This window comes from Sorex fumeus, unplaced genomic scaffold (assembly GCF_029834395.1).
Source record: "Sorex fumeus unplaced genomic scaffold, SorFum_2.1 ptg000115l, whole genome shotgun sequence".
Classification (NCBI taxonomy): Eukaryota; Metazoa; Chordata; class Mammalia; order Eulipotyphla; family Soricidae; genus Sorex; species Sorex fumeus.
The window spans coordinates 17,845,295-17,858,973 of record NW_026606172.1 but is presented as its reverse complement, the minus strand read 5'-3'; the positions used below and the strand labels follow the sequence as shown (position 1 = coordinate 17,858,973).

Genomic DNA, 13,679 nt, shown 5'->3' with positions numbered 1-13,679 from the left:
ATTTTCTCTTTTTTTTCCTCTTAAGATTCACCCTACCCTGAAGGAGTAGTGGGACATCTGAAGACACCAGATGACATCAGAGTTACATCTCAAATGTTTTCTCAGTAGACTTTCTCAGAAAGCAAAGTCAGAAGCTGTAGATAATGGTGAGAATATTTTTATGGTTTCATCATTGTGACTTTGATATATTTCAGATAATTCTCTTTTAAATATAGCTTATAATCAGCAGATTTGTTTTTTTGTGTTTTATCAGCAAATTATTTCATTAGGCATTGTGGTTTTATTTTAAAAAATGAATAAAATGCAATGCTATAAAAGTTTATAGGTAAAGAATGAATACAGATTTTAAAAAAGTAATCAAATAGGGACTGGAGCGATAGCACAGCGGGTAGGGTGTTTGCCTTGCATGCAACCAATTCGGGGTTTGATTCCCAGAATCCCATATGGTCCCCTGAGCACCGCCAGGAGTAATTCCTGAGTGCAGAGCCAGGAGTAACCCCTGTGTATCGCCAGGTGTGACCCAAAAAAGCAAAAAAAAAAAAATCAAATAGAAGAGGGCTAATACCATGGAAAAACAAAAAAAAGTCAAGATTTCAAAGGTGTGTGTCTTTCCTTCTGAAGAAAGGGATTGAGAAACTTAAATAGTATTTATGTCAATGATACTTTGTTTAAAAAAATAGACATTAATACAAAACCTCAAACAGCTGTCTGATTTCAGATAAAAAGTTAATTATTATTTTTGAGGAAAAATAGAAGTATGGTTATTGAGAGTTTATTAAATCTAGTCAATGATTACTTTTTTAATTATAAAAAAATGGTTACCTCTTACCAGACAAATAGTTTATTGGCATTTCTGAGAAATGATAAAATAATCTGATTAAATTAACACAAGTAGGTGGTAAGTGTGACAAAGAGATGAGTGAGTGATTAATTCTACTTGGATTAACACTCATGTTTTCTAGTATAGCTACAACCTAAATGAATGTGTCATGTCTTAAGCTCTTGGAGCTTGTGCCACTTATTCCTGGGCAGGAACACTTCCAGTAAAATGAGAGAAGGCACAGTGATTGATTATTGTGCCCAAAATCAGTTTTGAAGAGGTCATTATTAATCTGCTGGTTTAAAGCAGAAGGGAGGATTAACAGGTAGAGTGTCCTAAACATTTACAACATTCCCATGGACCATGAGGTTTCAAATGGGGGAATGGCACCACAGAGCCAATGTGTTTATATATAGGCAAAATATGTTTGACGCTGCTGTAATGATATTAACTCCTAATTTGTTTTTTATTAGAAAAATCTATTTGAAATATATGTAGAAAATAGAATATTGAAGTTTTTTTAAACTCTACTTATGTTTTAAATTCACTGTTTATTCTTTCCTGTAAATTGAGCAAATAAATTTTTAACCATTATATTGCTTGAAGAACTCTCAGTTGTTAGGAATTAATTTATTGCGCTAGTCATTCTTCACATTTATACATTTTTTTTTCACATTGAGATGTTAGATTAACTAGACTTGGATTTTTACATACTCAAAGTTTTATTTGTAAATAATTATTTATTTATTAAGACAGATATTCTGAAATTTGTGTGCTTTCGGGGGACCATGTGAGATTCCAGGGATCAAACCCAATTTTACCTCATATAAGGGAAACACCCTATCCACTGTAATATAATTGGTTAAGTATGTGTTTTCCAAAATGATTTCTTTGGAATAGCCATGGTCAAATCAACTGTAGAGATGGAGAAATCTTTTCAGTAGGCCTTTCATTAGCCATTAGATTCATTCTCTAGATGAGAGATCTTGTATTTATGTCAACAGATTATTATTCTGTAGAATTCACTTGAAGTCTAATAAATTTTACCATTTCTGTTATATATTCTATGTCATATAGGTACACTCTGGAAAGAACAGTGTTAATTTTTAAATATAGCAATGTCCTTTTTTAAGGAGAGATCAAAGAGAATATTTGTGAAGAAAAATATTTGATTCATTGAATATTACAAAATATATAAAGCAAAGCGTGACATATCTCATTCATTGTTTCCAAGGGGGGGCCAGTAGGAGGGATTGTTTTTGTTTTTGTGTTTTTGGTGTGGGTGCCAAAATATTCAGGGCTTACACCTGGCTCTGCTTAGGAATTAATCCTGGCAGCTTCTCAAGGGACCATATGTGGTGCTGGTTTCAAACCGGGTTAGCCACATTTAAGACAAGCACCTTAACTCCTATAATAGCTACCTCTCCTTCTATAAACCATGAAATGTTTGTAAAGCTGATTATCTTAGGCTGGAGTTTCCCTTGCCCTCTTGTTAACTCCATTTTCAAAGCCATAACCATCCTACATAAATAACAAGATAAAATAGGATTCTATATATATTCTGTGCCCTGTTCTTCTTAGTATGTTACATGAGTTCAACTAATTTTTTTTTTCTTTTTTGGTCACATCTGGCAATGTACAGGGGTCACACCTGGCTCTGCACTCAGGAATTATCCCTGGCAGAGCTCAGGGGACCATATGGGATGCTGGGAATTGAACCCGGATTGGCTGCGTGCAAGGCAAACACCCTACCCGCTGTGCTATCACTCCAGCCCCAAGCCAACTAATTTTTTTTTCTTATTTATTTATTTATTTGTTTGTGAAACACCATGAGGTACAGTTATAGACTTACAAATTTTTGTGCTTGGGTTTCAGTTATACAATGATCAAGTACCCATCCCTCCACCAGTGCCCATCCTCCAACACCACCGGTCCCAGCATCCCTCCCACCCCTCATCCCCCCCCCCCATCCCACCCTCCCTCTGTGGCAGGGCATTCCCCCTTGTTCTCTCTCTCTCCTTTTGGGCCCTGTGGTTTGCAAGAGAGGCATTGAAGCCAACAAATTTTTAAAAATAATATAAAACCTAGTAAATACCTTGGGTAGAATTAAATCATTAATTATCAATCAGTTAAACTTAAAATTTTCATAAATTTCTAGCTGGTTCTTAGACATTTTAGTTTCATTATTGTGTATTAATACATCTTAATTTTAATTCTTATACCAGATAAAGATATATCTGTATTAAAAGATAAAATGACTGGTGATTCAGCTATTTCTAATGAAAGGGTTACCATATTAGTAAAATGAACCTAATTGTTCAGGTAAAAAAACCTTCCCACCATCCCCCCCCCCCAAATTGCTTTAAAGTAATGTGTTCAGTTATTTTTTAAAACTTACTGTAGCAATGACCGCCCATTGTTCATCAGTTTGCTTGAGTGGGCCCAGTAACATTTACATTGTGAGACTTGTTACTCTTTTTGGCATATTGAATACATCACAGGTAGCTTGCCAGGTTTTGCCTTGCGGGTGAGATACTCTTGGTAGTTTTGCAGACTCTGCAAGAGGGGCAGAGGAATCGAACTTAGGTCAGCTGGGTCAGCCAAGTGCAAGGCAAACAAATGCCCTACCTGCTGTGCTATCGAATTTGGTGGCCACAATCAGTGGTGCTTAGGGCTTAGTAGCTCGATCAGTAGTGGAATCACTTTTGGCAGGGCCTCAGAGATTGTATGTGATTGAACCCTGAGTCTGCTGCATGCAAGATCAGCACCTTCTTACCTGCTGTACCAGCGCTCTGGCCCTAATGTGTTTAATTTAAAAACTAATACTTTGAAAAAGTATTTAAACTTATAGATGTGTTTTTCAATAAGTACATGGTACTGCTAAAACCAGTTAATCCAGAATCTGCGTAAATGCATTTAATTGGGATTACTTACCAAAAACTAGCTTAGTTGTTAGCTACTTTATAGTTTTCCTGCCTTCATGAAGAACAGGGCAAGAACGTTGCTCAGCTCCAGTGAAGCACTATGACTTTTCACCCTCTCTTGAATTCCCCTTCTTGTGACCAGCATTTTAGTTCAGAGTTCAGTTCTCAGTTTAGCACTTGAGTTCTTACACTGTTTGATCCTCTTTCTGATATCTCTACCTTGGTCTCTCAGAGTCACCAGATATTCGGGAAATTGTTTGCTTGTGTTCTCTGATCAGACTAATTTATCAGTCCCAATAGCATAATTCCCAGAGAAAAGGAGTAAGCCTTCTTTAATCAGGCTAATTTACCATTACATTGAGAAACAGTATAATTAGCATTTTTCTGAATTTGGTGTCTTTAAAGAATTGATTTTTCTTAAGCCTTTTACTTAGTACCTTAATTGATATAACCAACATCTTTGAGAAGAAAATTCCCACTATGCCTCTAATATCAACTTAGGTTTTTTTCTTTATGATGACATACTTCGAAAGAAATAATTAAAATAGTTTTAAAATGTTGAGCAAAGTATCTATTCATTTTCTCACATAAACCCTGATCCCTTTTAGTATGTTAAATGTAGTGACCCTGATACTCACTCTCAGTTCTTTTTTTTTTTTTTTTTTTTTTTTTTGCTTTTTGGGTCACACCTGGCAATGCACAGGGGCACAGGGTTGATCCTGGTTCTGCACTCAGGAATTACTCCTGGTGGTGCTCAGAGGGATGCTGGGAATCAAACCCAGGTTGGCCGCGTGCAAGGCAAACACCCTACCTGCTGTGCTATTGCTCCAGCCCCCCACTCTCAGTTCTTTGTTGCTTCAGTCATATGGCCTGTGATTTGTACAACTGAAGTTAATTAATACTAATGAATTTATTAAGTACTTTATGTATATAAGTAGAATTCCCCCATTCTGTACTTTTTTTCTGTATTTTAAATATATTAGTTTATTGCAATTCTGAAAAAGCTATCTACAACAGATTGTAAATTAGGAAAAAAAGCATACAGATTATAAGCTTAACTCTTTAATCATTATACCAACTGGTAGAGAATTAATTTGTCAAACTTTATCATTGTTTCCAGTTACAATTTCTGTTCTTTGAGTGTATTAAAATTTCTAGAACATACTGTGTTTTCTGTTGGGAAACATGCTTCCCCACTGGGACTGATTCTTTTTTTTCTGTCGCCTAAAGGATCCTGTTTTTCCATGTAGCAAAGCCTTGATTGTAGCTGTAGGCAGTACACCTCAGTAAAAAAAGTTTGCCTGCCTTTTTTTTTAAACCCCATCCCCGATTCAAGAATTCACTTTTTTTCATATTCCCACTTGTTCATGTTTTCTCTCAAAATAGTATTGTTGCCAAAGACTGGTCCCAGGAAGGCATAGAAGGAATTTAAGAGGACCTTATGGGTTCCTGCTCATTGACAGCAATTACCCTGCCAGTCTGCCACTGGCCGCCATCAAGCCACACTCTGGTCCACTGGATCTGCATGGCCCGAGTGCTTGACCCTGTATCCCTGGAACCTACAATTTGGGGTACCTGTGGAACATGTGGTGGGATGAAATTAAACTCTTTTAGGTCAGAGAAGTAAGAAGTCAGAGTCCTTAGCCTATATGTTTGTAGAAGAAAGAACTTGAGCAGATTTACCAAGTATACACCCAAATTGAGCTGGAGCAATAGCACAACACTAGGGCATTTGCCTTGCATGTGGCTGGCCCTGCTGACCTGGGTTCGATTCGTCCGCCCCTCTCAGAGAGCCGGGCAAGCTACCGAGTGTATCTCGCCGCATGGCAAAGCCTAGGAAACTACCCCTGACGTGTTCAATATGACAAACACAGTAACAAGTCTCACAGTGGAGATGTTACTGGGCTCACTCAAGCAAATCGATGAACAACAGGAGGACAATGCTACAGTGCTATACCCAAATTGTAGGTGAAGAAGCACTGTAGCACTGTCCTCCCATTGTTCATCGATTTGCTTGAGCGGGCCCAGTAACGTCTCCATTTTGAGACTTGTTACTATGTTTGTCATATTGAATATGTCACGGGTAGCTTGCCAGGCTTTGCCGTGTGGGGGAGATACTCTCGGTAGCTTGTCAGGCTCTCCGAGAAGGGCAGAGCAGTTGAATCCAACTCGGCCACCCTGGCCGCGTGCAAGGCAAACGCCCTACTACTGTGCTACCGCTCCAAAGATAAATAGAGCCTGCTGGGTTTAGGCATAAGCATTTTATATCTTAAGCTAAGAGATTCAAAATAGTCTTTACGAATTTCAGCTTGTCTTAGTGTGCTGGGATTGCACAAGTATGTTGGGATTATAAACTTGCTTATAAATCACATCTATCATTAGGTCTGTAAAAACAGGGACCAGGGAAGCATGTGAAGTAATCCATACTTAGGTCTTAAGGAAAAAGATGAAGTTACTGCCAGGGGTCTGTGCATTAATTCCACTGGTACCATTTGGAAACTTTTAATCATTAGCTAATAACAGGAAAATTGGCAAGATTATCAATTCTGGGCAATTCTATCCTGTTAGGGTATTTTTCCCTTTCACACTGCTTCTCCAACCTTGGTATCTCATCATTGTGCTGTTTGATTTTTGTTTTTTTTTCCTGACAAGATTGTGAGTCTACTGAAGTTTATCATATAGTCATCCTTTACTTTATAACACATAGTGAAATATTTGTGAATTTTTTACTTGTAGGATAGGTTCAGAATAGTTTGTGAAAAAATGGGAAGATACTTTATATTTTTAGATAAAGTAGTTTTTTTATATGATCTTTTTTTTCCTCCACTTAGGTCTCAGAAATATCTCTTCAAAGAGAACAGAATTTATCTGGCATAATTATAGTACAAGTTCTTGAACCCAGAGACTGTATGCCTACAGGGATACATGCAATGTAGAAGCCTTAACCCCTGTTATATTCCCAGCCCTAGTTCTTGAAGCTGCATGGTCACAGGGTCCTTATTTATAATCTTAAATTATTGAGGGCATAAGAGACCTTTGATTTTTGTTGTTTTTTTTTTTCCTTTGGTGTCAGGGATTGAACTCAGGACCTCATATGTGAAGTGTGCACTCTCCAACGGAGCTGTATTCTACTGAAGTGAGGTTTTAATAGGGTCATAGAAATCATTATGTACCATAGCAGAAATTGGAACTGAGAAAATAAAAACAACACTAGATTATACAAGGATGCATTTTCGTTTGCCATCATTGCAGTGACACGTGTCATATAGCCTCTGAGCAATTCCACTGGGTTCTCATGAGAGAAGGACAAAAAAAAAAAGCAGGTTATAGTTTAGTAGTATGAAAATACTCTTGTCCTCATGTGCCTCCTGAATGATTCATGAAAACCCTGGAGATCCCTGAACCACATTTTGATAACTGCTTCTTTATATGAATTTACTTATCTTGTAATTACTAATAGAATAATCCATAATTTTTAATTCAGTAATATTTTAACCTAACTTTTATGTTTGTGGATTAGTAAATTGTTGAGTTTTTTTTTAATATCTGCAAGGCTTATCATATTACCTGCCCTTCTATTAGTGTCTAGACATAGAATGTGCTGGAACTTATTACTAGTGTTGGCTTGGCAGCTGTAAGACAGAGATGCTTACTCAAGGAGAAGTCATTTTATTTGTGGCTACTCGGTAAGGTCATTCCTAGTTGTGCCCTGTCAGTAACCCTGGCTTTCAAGTGCTAGCCTTTTTTATGAGCAGTAAACCACCAAATATTTTTCATGTGATAATGATTCTTTAGTGGATTTGGATGTTTGGTCCTTTTCACTATGATTTCAAAGTAGAGTTTCCTTCTCCTTTGGGAGAGTGAGAAGTCTTCCCTTCAAACTCTTTTCTTCTTCTCTCCTTTATTTGACCTTCTCCTCCGCTTGCCTCAACATGATCCCCAATGTTGGCTCTCCTTTTCTCAGAGTACAATCTGCTCTCTGGCAGATAGTTACTTGGCCCAAGTGACTCCTGTTCTTTTTTACTCTCTACCCTCTTTCCTTGGCTGATACTGTGTTAAATTTTTTCTGAGATCTTAGCAGGACAGTCAGACACTTGAATATTTGACGACTGTTCATATTACATGGGTACTAGGTCTTCCCAGAGAGCTCTGGAGATGCATTGTTATCTGGGAACTGCATGGGAATACCAAGATGGTTGCTGGTTCAGACTCCTTATTCAAATACAAGCTGTTATTTACTCATTATCTTTTCATTTTGTGATAGTTCTCTGGTATAAGCTGTTAGGGACTCATTATGAGTAATAAACTAGAAGCTTTCAGCTGTTAAAATGTTTGGACCTTTTCATTTAATTCTGTATTGGAAATGTAGTAGATACTCAGTAAATTTTCCTGATTTAATTTTATCCTCATTACTGTTGATGAAACTTTCAGATCTAGCAACTATATTATAGTTTAAGCAAGATACCAATCTCTTACAGCTGATGGTAATATGCCCTCATAATCTTCTGAAATGGTACATGTTGTTCCCTTTATTGTTACTTACTTGATATGCAATGAAAAAAGTTTTGGGAGTGTATAAAATTTTGATATCCAATAAAATCTGACTGACTCTGGTAAATACTTTTATGGGAGTTCTTAATTTACTTGAAACTTGGAACAAATCATGTCAACCATAAACCTACTTGAGATAATCAGTCTTTCATTAAACAAATTTGCTATTTAAAATATTCTTTATTTGATCACCATCTGTAGCATACAGACTGTCTTTCAAATTTTCCAAAGTAACTTTCATCTTTTCTGAAGTTTTTTCAACTCCTGTACCTTCTTATTTTGACCATTTGTTTTCTGTTAAGAAACAGAATTCAACAATAAATTACAAAGATAGTATGGTTTAATTCAGTGTTTATGAATTGTGCAGCATCTTATCAAACAAATAGACTCTGATGAGATGTACAGAATGAAGGGCTTTATATAGGAAGCAGGGAATGAGACAAGAAAGATAAGTTAGTAGTAAAAAATGGATTGGTGGAGACAAAATCATGTTCCTTTAGGGAAATACAGGGGTCACTCACATACCTCACTAATACTGACCAGGTAATTCCAGGTTGACTGGTTTAAAATTCCATTCTTTAGAGAGGTTGTAAATTAGACATTAAGTCTTAGTTTGTGACGTGGTCCTGAGCATAGGTGACCCCATTTGGGGCCTGCTGTCTCTTCTTTCAAAGCTTCACTAGTGCACTAATACATTTTAGTTTCTTGTTTCCTCCAAATTCTCAACAACACTAAAGTACATATTCTTGGCTTGGGTTTCATATGCATTTAATCATAATGTTGCCTGTTAACCTGCCACTGCCCACCAAATAAATGCCAGGTTCTTCGAAGTGCTTTGTTTCCAGTTGTATTTCCAACCAGAAAGAATCTCCGGTCACATTTGAGTCATCCCTTGATGTCATACTCAGCTCTTTCCTACCTCTGGTTGTGATTTCTATATCTTAGAGTGACTGCCACTATTTTTCTTGATTAATCCTCAGTCATTTGTTTAGTTGTCACTGACCACCTCCTGGCAATCATACACGTATGAACTGAAAATTGTAACTGGATGATGTGTATCTCTAAGAGCACTTTGTAGACTTTAGCTCTAGCATAGTAAGGGTGTAAAGAAAAATGTCCCCTCTGCCTCTGAGTTCTTCTTGGGCTGGCTGAACAGAGAGATTGGTAAGACAAAATAATAATAATAATCACTGTCCTCCGGTTGTTCATCGATTTGCTCAAGCGGGCCCAGTAACGTCTCCATTGGACACTTTGTTGTTACTGTGTTTGGCATATAGAGTACATCAGGTAGCTTGCCAGGTTCTGCCATGCGGGCAAGATACTCTCCGAGAGGGGTGGAGGAATCGAACTCGGGTCGGCCATGTTGGCTGCGTGCAAGACAAATGCCCTACTGCTGTGCTATCACTCCAGACAATAATAATAATAATAATTTAATTATGTAACTATGGAGAATTTACATTTACATCTCTATCAGTTCTAGAGTGAGATAGACTAAGAGTTTTTATTCCTTAGTGCATGATGTTTGATCCTTAGGTCTCAGTAAAGAGAGGAGGGGGTTCTTATGTGATGAAGAGAGGGTGACTCATAGGACAGAACCAGATGCTCTGTATGTTTGTCTTGTTGTAAAGTAGGTTTCACTAAGTAGAGGATTATTTCTGTAGTTAACCCTAACTCAGGGTAGTCTTCATTCTTTAAGGTAATCATAGTAGTTTTTCTTGAAGCCCAAGGCATAAATTGACCTTGGTTCTACATACTAGTTTGACATATATTGGACAAAACTATGCTCTGAACTTTTGGGGGATGCCCATCATTAAGCGTTACATAAAATAAAATCAAAGGTAACGTTCATTTTCATACTAGATACTACGGTTTACTTTACCCTTGTCCTGGCTCTGTTGGGAAAGAATGCTTGAATTCAAGTGAGTTTGTAAAGTGTAGCTGTTACTTAGCACTTAGCATAACCTTATACTTACTAGTTATTTTTTAAGAAATTGTACCAAAGGTAGCATGCTTACATATGTCAATAATGTTGATTCATTTGTTATACAAAGTTAGTCTATTTCCACCACCTCCAAAGTGCCAAATACCCTTACCTCTAACTCTCCTGATGTCATTTCTAATCCATCCCTTTTTCTTCCCAACAAAGATTATTTTTGAGAGCTAATCTGCACCTATACCTTAATGCTAAGTATTCTTTATAATTTATCTTGATAATGCCTTACATCAGGTGGTGACAAGCTTTTTATAAATGGAAATGCACTGACTTTAGAATATTGTCTCTTAAATATTACAACTGTGTTTTTCCTCTATACTATTTCTTGAGAAATTGTACTACAAAATTAAACTTGGAGGTATTTCCAGGAAGACTGACACTGTGCTGGCATTAATACATTCTCTCTTGGCTCATCTGCTGAGAAACTACAACACAATAACAAATATCATACTGATTTTCCTTATAACACATCTGCGATTTCTTTATCTTATGTATACTCACTTTCACTAACCCATTTTCCCCCTCTTAACAATGTTCCCATCCTTGTAAGAATGGAAATTTACCAAACAGATGATGTCATTTTCCTTACCTACTGTCATTTTTGTAACATTTATGCAGTTTGCGTGAAGTTTACGATTTAACCAACTAATGCTTTATTTCCAAATAAAGAAAATTCTGTATTAATGATCACATTTCCTTTTATCTTTACCCAGTTAGTGATCGCCATTCCTAAAAGACACAGATCTTTAAGTTGTACATTCACTACCTTAAATGAAGGTCCCAAAATTTGACCTAAATTCTTTCAGAAGGGCAGTGAGAGGGTTTAGTCTCCAGGACTTATAATTGTCCCATTCTTTGTGATTGCTTGCTTATATAATTTGTTATGAAAGAATGCTGTAGGTAAGCCATCTCTTCAGAATGCTTACATTGTGATCTATTCTGCTTGGGAAGGGTTAAGAGAAGACAACATCCTGTCAGAGACCTTGTTTTTAATTTTGCTTCCCACACTGGCACAGATCCTGCTAAGAGCAGCCCAGATTAGTTCCTAAAACCTTTGAAGAGATTTAAGATGTCCTTCAGCCAGTTTGAAGGTTTTTGTCTTGCAAATCCAGTACAAGGGCGCCTGCAGGCATCTCGACCCTTGCTGTGCTGCTGATGCAGCTCAAGGTCACACTAACCCGCCCTGTGACATTCAACAACAACAAAAAATTATGCAGTGAAACTGCTTCAGCTTTCAGCCAACCAACAACTTCCTTTAGTAAGGAACTGGGAGAAAAAAAAACTCTCTTCCCCCCTCTTTTTCTTTTCCTTTTTTTTGGGGGGGGAGGGGTATGGGGGTGTTCTGTGAATTTTTGCTGTAGGAAATAATCCCGGATTTCTGGTGTGTGTGATGACAAGGTCATTTCTTAATTAGAACACATGTAAAGAACAAAGCTAAATGGCTTCAAAACAGCTTTGTAGTTGATGGAGAGGATTTAAATTATTTAAAGAGATAGTCACCCATGTATGATGGAAGCTGAATTCTAAAGGCATTAACTCCTTCATTCCTACCTACTTGACATTTCTTTCTTTGAATTCTCATGTTTGACCTTAGAGGGTTGCCTTCTGAACTTACAAAAATTTTATAAATACCTATCCTTTTTTTTCTTTTAAAGAGTGAAATGTGATTTATATATCAAATTCCTGGATCAACTTTTAACAAGGGCATTTTTTTCCCCAAGATATTTATCTCATAGGAATTTTATCACATGATGTGAATTAGAAACTAAAAATTATAAACTTTTCCTTCTGGAAACAAAGATTAAGAAAATGTTAAAGAAGGATGAGTACATTGCTTTCTCATTGTCTTTTTCCTCCATTAACCATATGTGATTTTGAGTTCCAATTCAGAAATTTCCTCCTATTTTCTTTAGAAATTATAGCATGTGTCATTGAAGTTTATCAACTTGCTGATATTTGGTGCAGGAAGATAGATCCTTTTTCTAAGAACAGGTGCAACTTTAGTTTAAAGTGAACTTTTCACAAAGTTGTTTCTAAACATAGAGTTATTTTAGACACTGTGAAACCAAAAACCAAGACCGTTACACACTTCATGGCCAGTTTGAATTCCCTCATATTTCTTCATTTTATTCTTTATTTCCTCATTTTATTCTTGTTTCATTGTCTGGAACTAATACCAAAGACATTAGTGGAATAATGTTAAAATGAATAAGCTTTGTAAAATTGAGACTTAATATGTCACTTTTGTTGGATTAAAATGGAATAACTTAAAATAGTAATTTTATAATTGATAATTTCTTTGCATATGTACTACATAGAAGCATACATTGCAGTTATTTCCTTATAGACACAATCACTTCCTGAATAGCTCACCATTGTATTAGCATAATAGTTTAGTTCAACCCAGTTATTTTCTTAAAGAGATGTTACTCTATGCAACTTAAGTAGAAGCTAGGCAAGTACTTTAAGAAGATAGTATTGTGTGTGATCATGTTAACTAATATTTTGTATTTTTTGAACTATACTTTAAATATTTTTGATTTGAGGGAATGCCTGATGAATTGTATAAGAGGAACAAGTTAAAATAGGCTTATTACTTCAAGCATTTTTCCTGTCAAGAAACTATTTAGGTGCTTCATTAATGAAAAATGGTGTGTGTACTTTTAGGTATGAGTATTTTAAAGGATTTTAAGTTTGCAAAAGAGAAATTCTGGAAGGAAAGTCTATTTGCAAGGAAATGGTTAGTGTCTGATTCTGTACATCCCTGCCCTTGCCTGGAGTCTGCTTTGCCCTATGTCATGTATGACCCATGCTCACCTGCTACTAATTTCTAATTTACTGCCCTAATTCATCGATTTGTTATCACTAATTGTTCTTCATTTACTTTTGTGTAGTTTCCAGTACCTAAAGGGTTGAAAGGTTGCTGTAATTGGCACCCGCAGCTGCTCTTTCTTTTGACAAGGGATAATTTTGCAGCCTATGCTTTGTGTGACAGCTGCCTAATTGGGCATTCTCCCCTTGTAGCAAGCCTGCCTCCTCCAGCCTCCCTGCTGACAAATGGTGGTGGATTATAGATGAGGACACACTGACCCATTCGACCTTGCTGAGACAGCGGGAGGGGCCTCCTGCTACTTGAGGGAAGCTTTAGGTCATTTAGAGGACAAGGTCATGAGCCAGGTGGGGAAATGACATGATATCACATGACAGTAGCCTGATGACATGGTCAGCGTGTCAAGGACAATTGCATTGGTATTGATTAAACATTATTGCAATACTTCATTGAAGAGCCTAGTATTTCTTGATTGTTCATGCTGATATTTTTAAAGGAAAAGTACAAAATAACACATGCACCTTATCAGTTTTTAAAGCAGTTTTGATATGAAAGTAGAGC

The 13,679-nt window shown here is 36.7% G+C and overlaps 1 protein-coding gene across 1 annotated transcript in view; it reads left to right on the top strand.

Moving 5' to 3' along the window:
• The window catches only part of NRIP1 (nuclear receptor interacting protein 1), a 91,828-nt gene that overhangs the window by 43,124 nt on the left and 35,025 nt on the right, over nt 1-13,679 (top strand). Inside the window, exon 3 of the mRNA XM_056135432.1 lies at nt 26-146. The gene's annotated coding sequence lies outside the window, so the exon portion shown is untranslated. The remainder of the gene's footprint in view (nt 1-25; nt 147-13,679) is intronic.